The following is a 15,758-nucleotide window of genomic DNA, read 5'->3' as shown; positions in this document are numbered from 1 at the left end:
GTGGCTCTTCACTCCCCTCCTTTTGAGCAGAAACAGAAGTTTCTTCCACCAAACAAGTCCTGTCACTCACAATCCTGACTCCAAGCCCAGTTCAGTTCAGTTCAGTAGCTCAGTTGTGTCCGACTCTTTGCAACCCCATGAATCACAGCATGCCAGGCCTCCCTGTCCATCACCAACTCCCGGAGTTCACTCAGACTCACGTCCATCGAGTCGGTGATGCCATCCAGCCATCTCATCCTCTATCGTCCCCTTCTCCTCCTGCCCCCAATCCCTCCCAGCATCAGAGTCTTTTCCAATGAGTCAACTCTTCACATGAGGTGGCCAAAGTACTGGAGTTTCAGCTTTAGCATCATTCCTTCCAAAGAACACCCAGGGCTGATCTCCTTCAGAATGGACTGGTTGGATCTCCTTGCAGTCCAAGGGACTCTCAAGAGTCTTCTCCAACACCACAGTTCAAAAGCATCAATTCTTCGGCACTCAGCTTTCTTCACAGTCCAACTCTCACATCCATACACGACCACTGGAAAAATCATAGCCTCGACTAGACAGACGTTTGTTGGCAAAGTAATGTCTCTGGAATGGGAGAATTAAACTCAGATGACCATTTTATCTACTACTGAGAGCAGGAATCCCTTAGAAGAAATGGAGTAGTCATCATGGTCAACAAGAGTCCTAAATGCAGTGTTTGGATGCAGTCTCAAAAATGACAGAATGATCTCTGTTCGTTTCCAAGCCCAGAGGGATCATCAAACGATTTCTTGGAAACTCCCTACCCCGGTGAGCAGTGGTGTGGGGACCCATGTAAGGGAGCGCTTATAGCCCTGGAGGGACTCACAGGGGGAGGGGGCAGTGGGGCGCAGCAGGAAGCACCCACAGCACACCAGGAAGTCAAGGCAGGTCCTGGGTGGGGAGGGGCCAGGTGGAGCGTGAAGTGGGCTTAGGGCTGCTGGAGAAATGCAAGGAAGTGCGTGTGCAAAGGTGCAGAGAGGCGATGATGGAGACTGTGCTGGTCCCTGATGTGCTGGTCCCTGATGTGCTGGCGTGGACGGAGCGGGGAGAGGGGGGACGCGCGAGTGGATGGAGAGCTGGGGCCTTGGGTTCTGTGTCAGGGCGCTCTGACTTGATCCACTGGAATAGGGACAGGGTGGGGAAGAACTGGGAATGAGTCTTAGACCCTGGAGCAATCTCACGGTGGGGCTGAGTGGGAAATGGCTGGGCAGGGAGACCATGGAGTCAGTAAGCGGACCCCTCCGTCCGTGAAACTCTCATCCTAAAGGCTCTCACATCTCCATTAAAGCATAGACCCTACTTCTGTCTTTTGCTTCCTGACAAAGAAACCTTACAAAGAATATATCCGTGGACATATTCTTTCCAACCCTTTCCTCCCCACACTCCTGGAATTCTACTTCCAACCCGAACATTAGAACTGTAGCTTCTGTTGAAACCTGGCGCTCCTTTCTGAGGCTCACCCCGCACTGTGCGGCTGGTGCGGTCAGCCAGCCCGCGGCCCGGGGGGCCTGCTGTCCTGTGGGTCCTGCTGAGCGCAGAGCACCCGGGGCGTCCCCAGGAGTGTGAACTCCACGGGCCTTGCACTCAGACACAGGCTTGTGGCCGAACCTCTCAGAAACTCGGTTTCTTCATTTGTCAGCAGTAAGAGGACTACGTGAGACCACATACACACTCACACACACACACGCTCTCACACACTCACTCACTGACACTCACACATACACACACACTCTCTCACACACAAACACCCCAAAGCTGCCAGCACTGACCGACCACTTGGCACGGGGTGAATTCATCCTGTCTGCAATTTTCAGGACGGAGGCACAGGGTAACCAAGTTGATCCTGATGTAGGAGAGCCAGCCCCTGGTGAAGTTTTCAGTGATCTGTAGAGAAATAAGAACTGTAAGAACAAAAATCTTAAAATGTTGCTTGTTTTACAAAAACATGGCGATAATAGATCACATTTGGTGTTTTCAATATCTATTTCCTGTTTTTAGTTGAAAAGATTTAAAACTTTGTTGACTCTTTACCAATCAGGTTTTTGTTTTTTATTTTCCTTTGTTATGAAATTCAAAAATTTGAGAAGGTACGTGAGAATGACTAGATTCTCTGATCCCCAGTAATTTTTTTTTTTATTTCCTTGGACAGCTTTGAAAGCTGGTTTCACTCTTATACCAAGTGATGTCCAACTCTTTTTCAACCCCATGGACTGTAGCCCACCAGGCTCCTCTGTCCATGGGATTTCCCAAGCAAGAATACTGGAGTGGGTGGCCATTTCCTCCTCCAGGGGATCTTCCCGACCCAGGGATCAAATTCAAGCCTCCTGAACTGGCAGGTGGATTCTTTACCACTGAGTCACCAAGGAAGCCAGAGATTTACTATTAAAACTCTATTTTCAAATGAAATAACAGAATGGTCAGAAAAAAAAATCAGCAACGTTTATTGCCCCGATGAATCCTCCACTCTGTAACAAAAAATGAAGTCAAAACATGAGTGAGAAAGATGGAGAACTGAATTAACTGTTTGATGTGTCCTGAAGCCACTACCCATTGCAAGCTTCTTATAGAACCTTCTATGTGTTTACAACTTCAGTAATAATTTTTTACAGGTTTCTCTGCTCGGAACTATTCCAATATGTTTTCTTTTATAAAGTTCCCAGAAATTAAAAGAGCAACAGATAGGCATGAGGCTGTTACCAATACGTCTATATTTCATCAAACAATCAGATCACTGTTCAAATTTCCGAGAACTGAAGTAAGGTCTACAGAACTAATCAGACTCTTCCTTCCTTGTGCCAAATTTGGCCTTAGGATCTAGTCTGACGGGAAACCTATAAGTCATTTCTGGACCCATGGAGCTGCTGTTTTGTCTCCAACACCTACCTTGCCAAAGGAATTATTTACTGGATGTAAATTGTGCCTAAAGGTGTCATTCGACTACTGTACTGTCAAGCTGAATTATTCATTTCCATTTGCAAAAAAACACCAAAAAAGCAGTGAACAGATGTTGTTTGCAGGGGACAAAAGAAAGCAAGAAAAATAGTAGGAATGTAAGAGGATATTTAACATACTGATGAAGTTGCTATATATTTTTTGTGTTATTTGTGGGAAATCAAATTCACCTGACTAATCAAAGATGGTGGAGAGTTATCACATGTATTGTAGATGGATGACAATTTTTCAAAGAGATGTGACATCATAGATGTTCAGTTACATAACTCGTGTAGCGCCATAGACATAAAGCTAGGCATCACCAGGAATGTGATGCCAGAGAAGTAAATTATTGAACATAATTTAATCATCTGCTGTTCGCTGGTATATGCACACAAAGAATGTCACTGGGGCAAAATTTTCATTGAGGTGCATTTTGGAAAATGCCAATGAGAACTCCAGCTGGCCACACTCCAGCTGGTAACAGAAACATAGCTTTAGAATAGATCCAGCCTAAATACAACTGGCATCCAAATTAAACTATATTTGGTGCCAAGCGTTTTAGAAAAGTCTACTTGGTTATAGACTGGCAAGTGAATTCAAAGCTGTCTCCATTGCAGGGTCTGACAACAAACAATTTTTCATGGGAGGAATCAAAGGAAGCTCATATGAGCACATCAATTAATGCAGGAAAAAAATTTGGCAAAATCCAACATAATTCAAGATAGAAACTCTTAGAAAACTGGAACAGGAGGGGAATCTCCTCAGCTTAATGAGGTGCGTGCTCAGCGGCTAAGCCGGGTCAGACTCTGCAACCCCATGGACTGAAACCCACCAGGGTCCTCTGTCCTTCGGATTTCCCAGGCAAGAATGCTGAAGTGGGTACCCATTTCCTTCTCCAGGGGATCTTCCCAACCCAGGGATCGAATCCGTGTCTCCCACACTGCAGGTGGATTCTAGATCACTGAGCCACCTGGAAAGCCCCTAATTAGGAACACTGATTGAAAAAAAAAATAGTTAAAACAATTCGTAATGATTCCCCCTAAGATTCAGAAGGGAAGGATGGATTCTATCACCACAGTTGTTCAAAATCACAGTGGAAGTCCTGGCCAGTGAAATAAAAACAAGACAAAGATTTAAAAAGCATGGATTGGGAAGGAAGAAACAAAGTTGTCTTTGCAGATGGCATGTATGTCTATGTAGAAAATACCAAAGGTGCAAAAAAACAAGGCAAAACTCTTAGAACAAATAAAGAAGAGGGAAGTTGAGAGATGTAAGATTAATACGGTAAAGTAGGATCTGTCACATAAACCAGCCAAGTGCATCTAGAAGCAAGAATGCCCAACACCGTCAATAACAGCACCGAAAAAGCACTCAGGTACAATTCAAGGTCAGCACGGACACTGGTAGGTCCTGTCGATAGGATGTGACGAGAAGGGAACTTTATTTTCCTGGTCTCCCTCTCCAGGCTAACCATGGGGAAAACATCGGACACACCCAGACTAAGGGATAGCCTACAAGCTGCCTGATCAGTGTCCTCAAAACTGCTGAAGTCACCAAAAATAAAGACATTCTGAGAAAACATCACAGCCTCTAAGAGCCTAAGGGACGTGACCAGCCACCGCCTCTATGGTGACACTCAGTGAAGGACTGAGTGACTGGGGCCAAGTAGATAAAGAACTCAAGCATCACAGTGTCACAGGGAGAAAATGCCCTGTGTCCTCAGCATGAACGTGGGCACTGCGAAGCTTCCCGCTAATGAATTTGGGGAAAGGTGACGTGCCCTCCTTAGAGACAAAGGCATCGCCAGCCCAGCCTCTGGGGCCAGACTCGGTCAGTCTGAGTCAGCCAGTCATGAAGCACGATGTGCTGGCGATGACCACAGGGACCATCACCCCACCGAGTCCGTCCTGGACTCACACTGTGGGGCTGGCAGAGAGGTGGGCTGGATCCCTGGTGTGTCAGTTCTGTCCACCCAGAGAGATGCACAGGACTTGGAAGTCATGCACAGGAAAGTAACCATTTTCACAGGAAAAAGAAAATCAATCTTGAATGTCAGCTCCTGTGAGAATTTGTTAAAGATATTTTAACCTAAACTGGCTCATCTCACACTCTGTCTATAGTGGGAAATGAATGGACTGCATCTGCGTCAATGCCTTCATTTCAACCCTCTCCCTGAACAGGGAGCCTCTCCAGTCCATTTGGCCTCAGATCAGCACGGGTCAGGAGGCCGACGGAGGGGCAGGGCAGGTCTGTCTTGGGCAGGCTGTGGGCCTCACAGACCCTCTGCAGCCCCTATCCTGCAGGGGACCTTCCCCCACACCCGGGGGCCAGGAGCTGAGAAAGCAGTCACCATCCGGGGAGAGACCCGCCAAAATCCTTGCCAGCTGTGAGCTGGGAGAATCCTTGTCCTAAAACGTTATTATCTACGGGGAGATCTTCAGTGCGCGGACACTCTGGACCGAGCAACAATCTGCACGCACTCACCGTGTCCCTCTATTTATCCAAAGCTTTGAATCACCCCCATTTTTTCTGCAGACTCCCCACTGGCATCTAGGGCACAGAGGGTGCCCTGGGCCTCGGCCCCTGTCTGCTGTTTCTCAGCTTAGAAATCTGTCCCACAGCCGTTTTCTCCCTGCCGTTAAGGCCAGATGGCAGGAGCGGCCCACATCACGAACAGGAGGCTCGCGGGCGGTGGGCAGGGCCCCAGGAGCCCGCAGACAGGCCAGAACCTCCTGGACAGACACTAACACCCGAACCTTGCCATCCAGGGCTCTCTCAGGGCCCACCAGGCCCAAGGCCTCCACGCTGGGAGGTCAGATTCAAGCTGAGAAATAGAGCAAAGTACAAGTTCTTCTTCCTGAAAACCTGCCAAAGGATGGTGGACACACCCAAGCAAACCGGAAGCCCTGTGACCCCCGGGAGGGGGTGTGGCTCCCCAGACAGTGGTTCTGGTGGGCAGCGAGCATCCTGGGCTAGTGGAGGGCAGGACCACCCGGGGCCCTCCCCTTCCTGCCTCTCGAGCAGCGATTGCGCCTAGGCAGTTCCTCTGTGCGGACCCGGGATGAGGAGCCTGGAGGGGCCTCCAGCTGGAGGAACAGAAGAGGAGCCCAGAGGCCAGGGACCCATGACCCGGGGTCACCCAGAGACTGGACACTCATCTTTCCTGCTTTGGTGTCTCCACCTAGCAAGACCACTCACCTTGCCTCTGGAGCTAGGGGTTGGGGGTCCCCCGGGGAAGTTCTCCTGAAAGCAGCTGATTGTAAGACAAGGAAAGAATGAGGGCAAGAAGGTGCTGCTCTGATCCAGAGCCCAGGGGCCTCGGGCTTGGGCTCGGAGCATCCCCGGGGGAGCCCCGGGCCACAGAAAGACCCTGTCTGCAGCTTGAGGTGTGGACCCAGCCTTGGAGGACCACTGCCTACCCTGCCAGCAGTAACAGCAGAATCTCCTCGATTTCCATCCCATGATATTTAACTTCTGCTGGGCCGGGTCTCAGTTGTGAGCTGGGAAGCAAGGACAGGCAGGTAAGACAGGGTTCACCCTGACCCTGAACCTCACTGCAGCAGGGACGGCTGAGGACGCAGACGGGCACGGCCCTGGGTGACCCCAAGACAGGTCACACTCCTCCCTGGAGAAACAGAATTTGCAATCAACTACTCATACTTTTATTGAAATTATGACTTCATTTCCTAATATATTGTTGAGACTGTGGCATACTTTTTATGTGAGTAAATATTAAAGTGCATCAAATTGGCCAGTGAAGATGAAAACCCTTGGCAAAAGATTTGCAATTAAGAAATGTACATTTATTGATAGGCATATTGGATATGCATTTTCTATTTATTTATTTGAATTTTTATTATTCATCTCCCTCAACTAAAAGCAAAACCACTGCTGACCTCACTGAAAAGTATAGTATGAGGTGGTTCAACATGATGATATGTCTGAAGGACTAAGGGTATATTCCCAGTGACTTTTCTTCCTTGTTCTTTGTGGGGTTTTTTTTTAGTTTTTATATTGTGAATATGAATTAATTATAGTGACCATAAACCTATGCTAAGCATAGTTATCAAGTGAGCAGCAGGAAGGAGAAGCAGAATTTAGACAGCAAAAGTGAAAGTGAAGTCACTCAGTCGTGTCCGACTCTTTGCAACCCCGTGGACTGTAGCCCACCAGGCTCCTCCGTCCATGGGATTCTCCAGGCAAGAGTACTGGAGTGGGGTGCCATTTCCTTCTCCAGGGGATCTTCCCGACCCAGGGAAAAGAACACACGAAATCCAGACTCTGGCTGAGATTTTCACGTAGTTTTTTTCCTTCACTAAGATAAAGATCACTTAAATATTTTCTTAAACTTTAAGAATCCAAGTGAGACAGTTGTTTTGACATGATAACTCAGCAGCTCCCGCTGCCTGCGTGCTTTTCTGGGAAAACCGTTGCTTTATTTCTCCAGGGCACCTCACCAGAACTGTGGGGTGCAGGAGGGGGTCCCGGGCCCCGTCTGCTCAGACCCCAGCCCCCCACAGGCCCTGCTCCTGCTGCCCGCCCCTCCCTCTCTGACTCCCTCCTCCCACCCCCACGTCCAGGACGCCCTGGGCTGACATCCTAACCCCAGCACATATCCAGCCTGCCACCAGCTTAACTTCACTTTCGGACTTTCGGATTGTCGTGTTAGTGTGTGGGGATGCAGTCAGTTTTGTACATTGATCTTGTATCTGGCAATTCTCTGAGCTAACTTACTAGCTTCATATTAATAGTTTCTGTGGATTCCCTGGGTCTTCTATGGGCAAGAGGACAAGCATGCATGCTAAGTCGTCTCAGTCATGTCCAACTCTCTGCAACCCTATTGACTGTAGCCTTAGAGGCTCCTCTGTCCGTGGGATACTCCAGGCAAGAACACTGGAGTGGGCTGCCATGCCCTCCTCCAGGGGATCTTCCCCACCCAGGGACTGAACCTGCATCCCTTACGTCTCCCGCACTGGTAGACAGATTCTTATTTTTAATATAAATTTATTCATTTTAATTGGAGGCTAATTATTTTACAATATTGTATTGGTTTTGCCATACACTAACATGAATCCACCACAGGTGTACACGTGTTCCCCATCCTGAACCCCACTCCCACCTCCTTCCCCATCCCACCCCTCTGGGTCATCCCAGTGCACCAGCCCCAAGCATCCTGTATCATGCATCGAACCTGGACTGGCAATCCATTTCACATATGATATTATACATGTTTCAATGCCTTTCTCCCAAATCATCCCACCCTCTCCCTCTCCCACAGAGTCCAAAAGACTGTTCTATACATCTATGTCTCTTTTGCTGTCTCGAATACAGGGTTATCGTTACCATCTTTCTAAATTCCATATATATGCATTAGTATACTGTATTGGTGTTTTTCTTTCTGGCTTACTTCACTCTGTATAACAGGCTCCAGTTTCATCCACCTCATTAGAACTGACTCAAATGTATTCTTTTTAATGGTTGAGTTATCACTAGCGCCACCCGGACATCATCCGCAAATAGAGAAAGTTTCTCTTCTTCCCCACAAAGAGCTGCCTTTTATTTCCCTCTAGTGCTGCCCGCCCAGGCCAGAACCCCAACACAGCGGAGGCGGACGCCCCTTTTTTGTGGGAAATTTTCCCCAATTTTTGTGGGAAAGTTTCCAGCCTCTCACAGCCTCTCACTGTGGAGCGTGGTGTCCACTGAGAGGTTTGCAGATGCCCTTTATCAGGTGGAGGGGCTCCTCTTCTGGTTAAAGAGCCTTTCATCCAGAATGAGCTATGGATTCATCAGGGGGTCCCAGGGCTGTGATTGGTCTACAGCCAACTCATCCCTGCAGCTAAGCTTGTGTTCACTGAGCATCACCGACTCAAGGGATGTGAGTCTGAGCAAACTCCCGGATACTGTGGAGGACAGGGAAGCCTGGCGGGCAGCAGGCCATGAGGTCACAAAAAGTCAGACAAGACCGAGAGACTGGACGACAGCAGCGAGGAGTCTTCTCAGAAGAGTAACAGTGGCCCCTGACCTGGGACCTCTCCCAGCCCCCTGGCGGCATGGCATGGCCCCCTCTCCTCTCAAGCAGCCCTGCCTCCAGCCCTGGGATCACGCACTAATGCCAGTGATCACTCAGCTGACTGCTCGTGGTCTTCTGGCCCCCAGAGAGTGCCCTCCTCCAAGACGTCGCTCTCCGTGCTCTGCCTGCAGCTCCAGCTCCAGTCTGGCTGGACACCCAGCACTGCCCCTCTACCCAGGGTGACCGCAGGGCTGTGCCTCTGGGCAGTGACTCTGAGACTGCCTCCAGGCAACGAGCCTGCAGGGTGTCACAGGGCTCACCTCTTTCCTCTCTCGACTTTAAAGAATCACTGTCTTTTGCGGCCTGACATCCAGTGTCTTCAGTTCCATTTTTTCACCTATTTTGTCATTTTTTGAGCTGTTTCAGCAGGAAGGAAAACCAGGCTCCTGTTATCCCCTCCTGACCGGGTGGAGCACATAGAGCCCAGTGCCCCCAGCCCCTCCGGTAGGGGAGCAGGTCCTTGTGATCCTGGCAGAGGTGGGCCTTCCTGCTCCTGGCATGACCTCAGCTGCCACCACTGGCTGGATGCTGTCCGTGTGACCCTGGGGACTTTCTTCTGGGCCACTGGGGGAGGGGCATTTCTCCTGAGTAGTCACCACTGACCTGCAAGGCCTGAGGGCTCCTTCCAGGAATTTAAGCTCCTCAAGGGCAGGCATTGCTTCTGTGTTGCTCTTTGTTGCCTTGCTAGCACTCAGAATGCACAGTATATGCCTGACAAATATTTATTTTGCCTTTTTCCCCCAATCTATAAGAGATAGCTAGCTATGCATCCATCTATCCATCCATCTACCTATCTGTCTGTATCTATGTATTTATAACCATAACCTCTCTCTACAACTTAGAAGCAGTGAGTATAGTGGCCTTCACGTGTCTTCCTTTTCCATTTGCTCCCCTCTTTTCAAAGTAAGAAATGTGAGAATATAAAATTAAAAAGGCACATTTTTTACAAAATGCAGGGAAATCTTTGTCTTCTAATCTGGAAAGCGTCTTAATTCTCCTGGAATGAAAGCTGCACGTTCTGTTCCTGCCTTCACTCTCGTAAGCTAAAAGTTAATTTCTTTACCCTGTCCTCTAACCTCTGGAGGTAAATATATCTACAAATTAGTCAAAGTGTCTTTGTTCAGTACCTCCCGTGTGTCGCTGTCTTCACTGTGATGTTAATGAAGGTGGAGAGAAATGTCCCCGGACCCGCCCAGACAGACTTACCGTGTCAGGTGGCTGGCAGGGGTCTGCCCTCCCCAACTCGCTCCTCAACAAGCCTACCGTAGCCTTGGGCCTCAGCTCCCAGTGTCAGGCCTTGAACTGTGAGAATCAGACTGCCTTCGGATGCCCACAGTGGTTTGTTCTGTAAAACCCACACCCCAGGGGTGAACCTAACCCTGTGAAGTGCCTTCTATCTCAACGCTTTGGGGTTGTGTTTGCCCAGCTTTTCTTCTTGTCTAATGAAGCCATTGCTGGCCCTCTTATAAACCTCCTTCCACCCTGGATACGAGTGGAATCGAGTGAGTTTTGTTTCTTATCATTGAAGATGCATTTAAATTCCCATCACTTGTTTGTCTTGTTTGGGAGGAAGGGATGGGAAGCAGAAATAGAAGAGGTGCATGTGAGTGACGTCAGATGACCTCTGAGAACTGTTCCCTTAGGTGCCAATGACTCAGACGTTCTTGGTAGTTAGAGAGATGGACGGACGGACACAGAGAGACACACACAGAGACACAGAGATGCGGAGATGAGGGAGCAGCCCAGGACCCCCTCCCCCTCCCTCTCCTTGGCAGGCACGGCGGTCGAAGGCACTGCTCCTCCCCAGCCACGTGTGCGTGTGCAAGGAAGCTGTGCAAGTTCTGGCTGCCCTTTCTCGGCTTCTGTTGTTTTCTTGGGGCTCAGTGGGGTGGACAGTCTGCACTGGGGCAGGACATGCCAACAGATTGCCTCGCTTCTGCCTCGGTGCCCGAGGACAATGACATGCCGTATGCCAGCGGCAGGAGATGAATGGGGCTCATTTACACTGGCACCGGCCTCCCGCGTCCGTCTGCAGAGGCCGCCCTGGCCAACGGGAGGCGACGGAGATGCAGCGCCGCCACGGTCTGGGCTCCGGGCAGGTGAGGGGACACGCAGAAGGGTGCCCCTCCCGGCCGCGCTGTCGGCCTAGCAAGAGTGGAAAAGGAACCGGAAAACATCAGGGTCCTCCACTCCCCCTGCACCAAAGGGAGGGAGGAAGGAAAACCCAGCAGTGCGTTCCAGCTGCAAGGAGGAAACAAAAACCCAGCAGGTGTCTCGCTGGCGCATTCATAGAGCAGTTAGAGCAGACGGGTGGCCACAAAGGCCTGGCCCCACGGTGGCCCCAGCCCGTGCACCCGCCCGCAGCCCCACGGCTCATATTTGACCTCTGGCCTCTCTGAAAGCCCCGAGATAAACAAAGATGTTCGTGGGTGTGGGGACAGAGGTGTGATGGAGAAGCCCCATCCTGCCAACCTGGGTCGGGGCAAGTGTCCCCCACGAGGTGTGTGACTCCTGGACCCTGACACTGTGCGAGGGCCCATGGGGACAGGTAGTAATCACATGTCCCTCTTCTTCAGAATCCCTGTAATTAGCATCCTGATCAGAGCTGGGCAAGCCTGGGGCAACCTCCTGGCAGAAACACTCACTTTTAAATAATAACAATAACGATGGCAGCTGCAGGGCCTTTTTATCCGACTTTAGAGCCCCAGGGAGATAACTCACTCAGTGTTGCCACACCCTGGAGACAGCAGCCCAGGAGCCTCCCAGGGGAGGGGTCTGGGGGTCCGGGTCCAGGGGAGATGTGCCAGAGACACGCACAGCCAGCCATTCAGTGGGCTTGACCCCGGCTGATGGAGCCCATGGCAATCTATGTGTCATCAGTTGAGACCCAGAGTATGTAGACGCGGTGCCGGACTGGGATGGAGATGTGCCTGTGGCCCCGGACGTTGGGGCAGCTCATGGGCGAGGGCACCACCTCCACCCCATCAGTCCCTCCAGCCCATCACTCGACGCCCGTCGCCCTTCTTTGTCCAGGACTCTGCCTCAGAAAGAAACAGCAACTGAAAGGAAGGAGGTTCAGCCAGGATCCATTTCTTTCCAGCTGGCTTTACAATGATGATAAATACACATTTCTCTGGTTTTGCCCTCGTAATAAATGCATTTTGAACAAAATCACAGAACTTTTCTTCTAAGCAAGAATCTGTGCTCACTTGAAGTGGGAGAAGGCACGCTGCAAGGCTGCAGAGGCGGGTGGCACCCCGCAAGCTGGCGCCTGGGTGTGGCATGGTGAGTCACTTTCCCGTCTACTTCCCAGGAGAGTCCCGGAGGCCTCACCCTCTGCTCCCAGGGGCCTCTCAGCTCCCCTGCTGCTCACACCCACTCCCGCCTGGCGCTCTGTCAGCAGCTCTGTCCCCCGGCAGTTCTCAGTAGAAGCCTGCATCCTGGGGGGATGGAGCCAGGGTAGGGGGCTCAACCAGAGGTCCAGGCATCTGTGCACTGTACCGGTAACCACCCCCAGCCCCTCACAGAGCCCTTAACCCAGGCTGCTCTCCCCAAGTCACGGCCCCCAGCAGTTGTGCACACGTGTGCGCATGTGCACAGGGAGTGCGCATACACCCCCATATTTCTGTGCAAGTGTACCAGAAGTGTGCATGTGCCCATGCACATGTGTGCAAGCGTACACAGGATGTGCGTGTAGCCACACACGTGTGGATGTGTACACAGGGGGGTGTGTACACGCGTGTGCAAGTGTATGCAAAGTGTGTAGGTAGCCACACACGTGTGTGCCTGTGTACACAGGGTGTGCATGTAGCCACACACATGTGTGGATGTGTACACAGGGGGTGTGTGTACACGCGTGTGCACATGTATGCAAAGTGTATAGATAGCCACACACATGTGTGCCTGTGTACACGGGGTGTGCATGCACACATACATGTGCATTCAGGAGGACTAATTTCTCTGCAGCAGAATGAATTTCTAGATATAAATGGATTTTCCAGATAACTTCAACTTATTCCTTTAAGGGTTTATTTTCCCCAAGGTGCTTTGTGGAAGGATTTCTAAAATGAGGTGTACGCTTTCCTGCTTTCCAAAATAGATGCTCCTGCATGTAATTTAATTGTGCAGTTATAAAGCGATAATGTCAGTGTGCTTAGCCTTTGCAATTTACAGTTTTTGTCTGCCAGCTTCTACGCTTCTCTTTTGGGGAGGGAGGTGCAGTGGAGCTGGGGTTAGGAAGCTGTTGGAGGCAACTAGCCCTTTTGTAGCCTCTAACCCTCACTGCTGTGCTGGTTCACGGCTCCCCGGTATCCTCTAGGCTGGCAAAGATGGGAACTAACCGGGCAGGCCTGCGTGCATGTGCTCTCTGCCTCTTCAGTCGTGTCCACCTCTACATGGCCTGTGGACTGCAGCCAACCAGGCTCCTCTGTCCAAGGGACTCTCCAGGCAAGAGTGCTGGAGTGGGTTACCATGCCCTCCTCCAGGGGATCTTCCCGATCCAGGAATTGAATCTATATCTCCTGTGTCTCCCACTTTGCAGCAGGTTCTTTATCCATTGAGCCATGTGGGAAGCCCCAGATACGTGTGGAAGGTAAGAATAAAAGGCCCTGAGGACTGACCCACTTCTCCCAACACAAGACCTCACGTTCTGTTCTCAGAAGTGTTTGTTTGCTTATCTCTCTGCAGGATCTGCTGTGTCCTGGAGGTTTTCGGATAGAGGTGACACACGGGTGTATGATGCACGAGTCACCAATCTCTCCCTTGACGGAGAGTGTTTACTGTTGGGTCAAAGAAAGCCTTTGCCAAACCATAGCCTCAGAATATTTCCTTCTAAACATCAGCGCTACCGACTGCTGATACACATGGCAATCCTGCAGACTCTCGAGGGAATCCTGCCACATGGAAACAGCCAATCTCAGGACAATCCTACTTAGTAAGTCCACACAGTCATCACTCTGAAATGACAGGGTCATGAAGACGCATTGAAGAGTGGCGGTCAGCGGTGTGGAGTGAGACGTGCTGTAAGAGGGGACCAGCAAGGACCCGTGTGCTGGGAACTTCCTGTCCGTCCCTTGTAATAGTAGTCACTCACATCTACAAGGTGGCCAAAATGGCCTGGAACCCAATACGCACATGGTGTGTGTAACACTAGTGGAAGCTAAGTTTCGTGGATGGTGTTATGACCATGTCCTGGTCACACAGGATATTACCAGGGGTGAAAGATATTACCAGGGGTGAAAACTGGGTGCTGGGCATGCAGGGTCTCTCTACAGTATTTCTTATTACTGTACAATTATCTCAAAATCAAACGTTTGCAAAATAGAGAATTTTCTGTAGGTTGCACATTAAAACCACCATTAAACTATAATTGATTAAATAACAATGTGTTATCATCCTTTATTATAAAATTCCATTTGGTGGGTGAGTCACAAAGATTTTAACATAAAGAGACCTAACAACAGTGTATTTCTGTGAAGCGCAAAAGAGAATTTTGACTAGTTTAAAATTTGACCTTGGTTTCATCACATTACCCGGCCTGAAAGTCTCCACCAGCTTCAGGAGCATCGATACCTTCAGCTGGCGTTGTCATCAACATTCATCCCAGATGGAAATATTCCAGGAATCCTCAGTGTTTGGTGACAAAGACAAAATATCTCACTTAGAATTTTTGAAATGCACCTGAGCAAGTGCCGGGAGATGGTGAGGGACAGGGAGGCCTGGTGGCTGCAGTCCATGAGGTCACAAAGAGCCGGACCCAACTGAGCAACTGAACAATTTCTGAGTAACAGCAAAGTCCATCCCGTAACCTGAGCCTAAGACTATATCAGTGCAGCAATATTCGGGACAGTCCTGTCTGTCAGCGTGGAGCACTGACTGCCTACAGTCCAGCTTCATGCTGCAAATCAGTCACTTATTAGGAAAAAAGTCCCCACCGAGGGGCAGGACCAGGATGGAACGTCTCCTAAGAAATCATCTCAAAATGGGGATAAACTTTGGGAACTCCCTGGCTCCCTGACAGCAAGCAGCAAGGTGTCTGAAGAACACAGCCATGTGCAGCTATCCAAACAACAGCCTAACTGGGCTGCAGTCAGAGCCCCGCCGAAGAAGCCGTGTGCTGACAGCAGGCTCGCCCCAGACCAGACTTTGCTTCCTGTGCGACGAGTCCCGCGAGCCGTGCTATTCTCTACAGATAGCTGTGTGCCTTCGGCATACTCCTCAGAGAGCACTGTTCTTGGCTTGTAGCTTCTCACGGCATGGATGGTCCGACGACCCTCCCACGCTCAAAGGGCTGAGGAGGACTTCCAGCTCCCCTCCCCCTTAGACCGCGCAGCCCGGTTTGCTCCCTCCGCCGGACTGAGTCTGAGCGTGTTCCTCTGCGTCCCGTGGATTGGTAGTAACAGGCAAATGGCACTCTTGAAGTCAGCAGACACCTGTTCCACCCAACGCCTTGCAGAGGAAGTGGTAGCTTAACTTGGATAACTAGGAGCAGATACTTGTCAGAGACATATAAAGTGAGTAATTGGCTTCTTTTCCGTGACATAAATCAACCCAGTCCTCAAAGACCAGGCTCTGCAAAATATCACATTCACACCTTCCCATCCGATCATCGACAAGGCCAGTAGTTATTAAACCATGACGACCAACAGAAAATTAAAGGAAGTTTGTATTTTATTCAACTCAAAACAGTAAGTGCTACTTGTTCAGAGTGACTAAACTTTTCTTAAATGCTCCTGCCCCTCCATGG

The sequence above is a fragment of the Ovis aries genome, chromosome 23, assembly GCF_016772045.2.
Source record: "Ovis aries strain OAR_USU_Benz2616 breed Rambouillet chromosome 23, ARS-UI_Ramb_v3.0, whole genome shotgun sequence".
In the NCBI taxonomy this organism is placed as follows: Eukaryota; Metazoa; Chordata; class Mammalia; order Artiodactyla; family Bovidae; genus Ovis; species Ovis aries.
The sequence above is the reverse complement of the archived record's forward strand: the minus strand, read 5'-3'. Positions refer to the sequence as shown.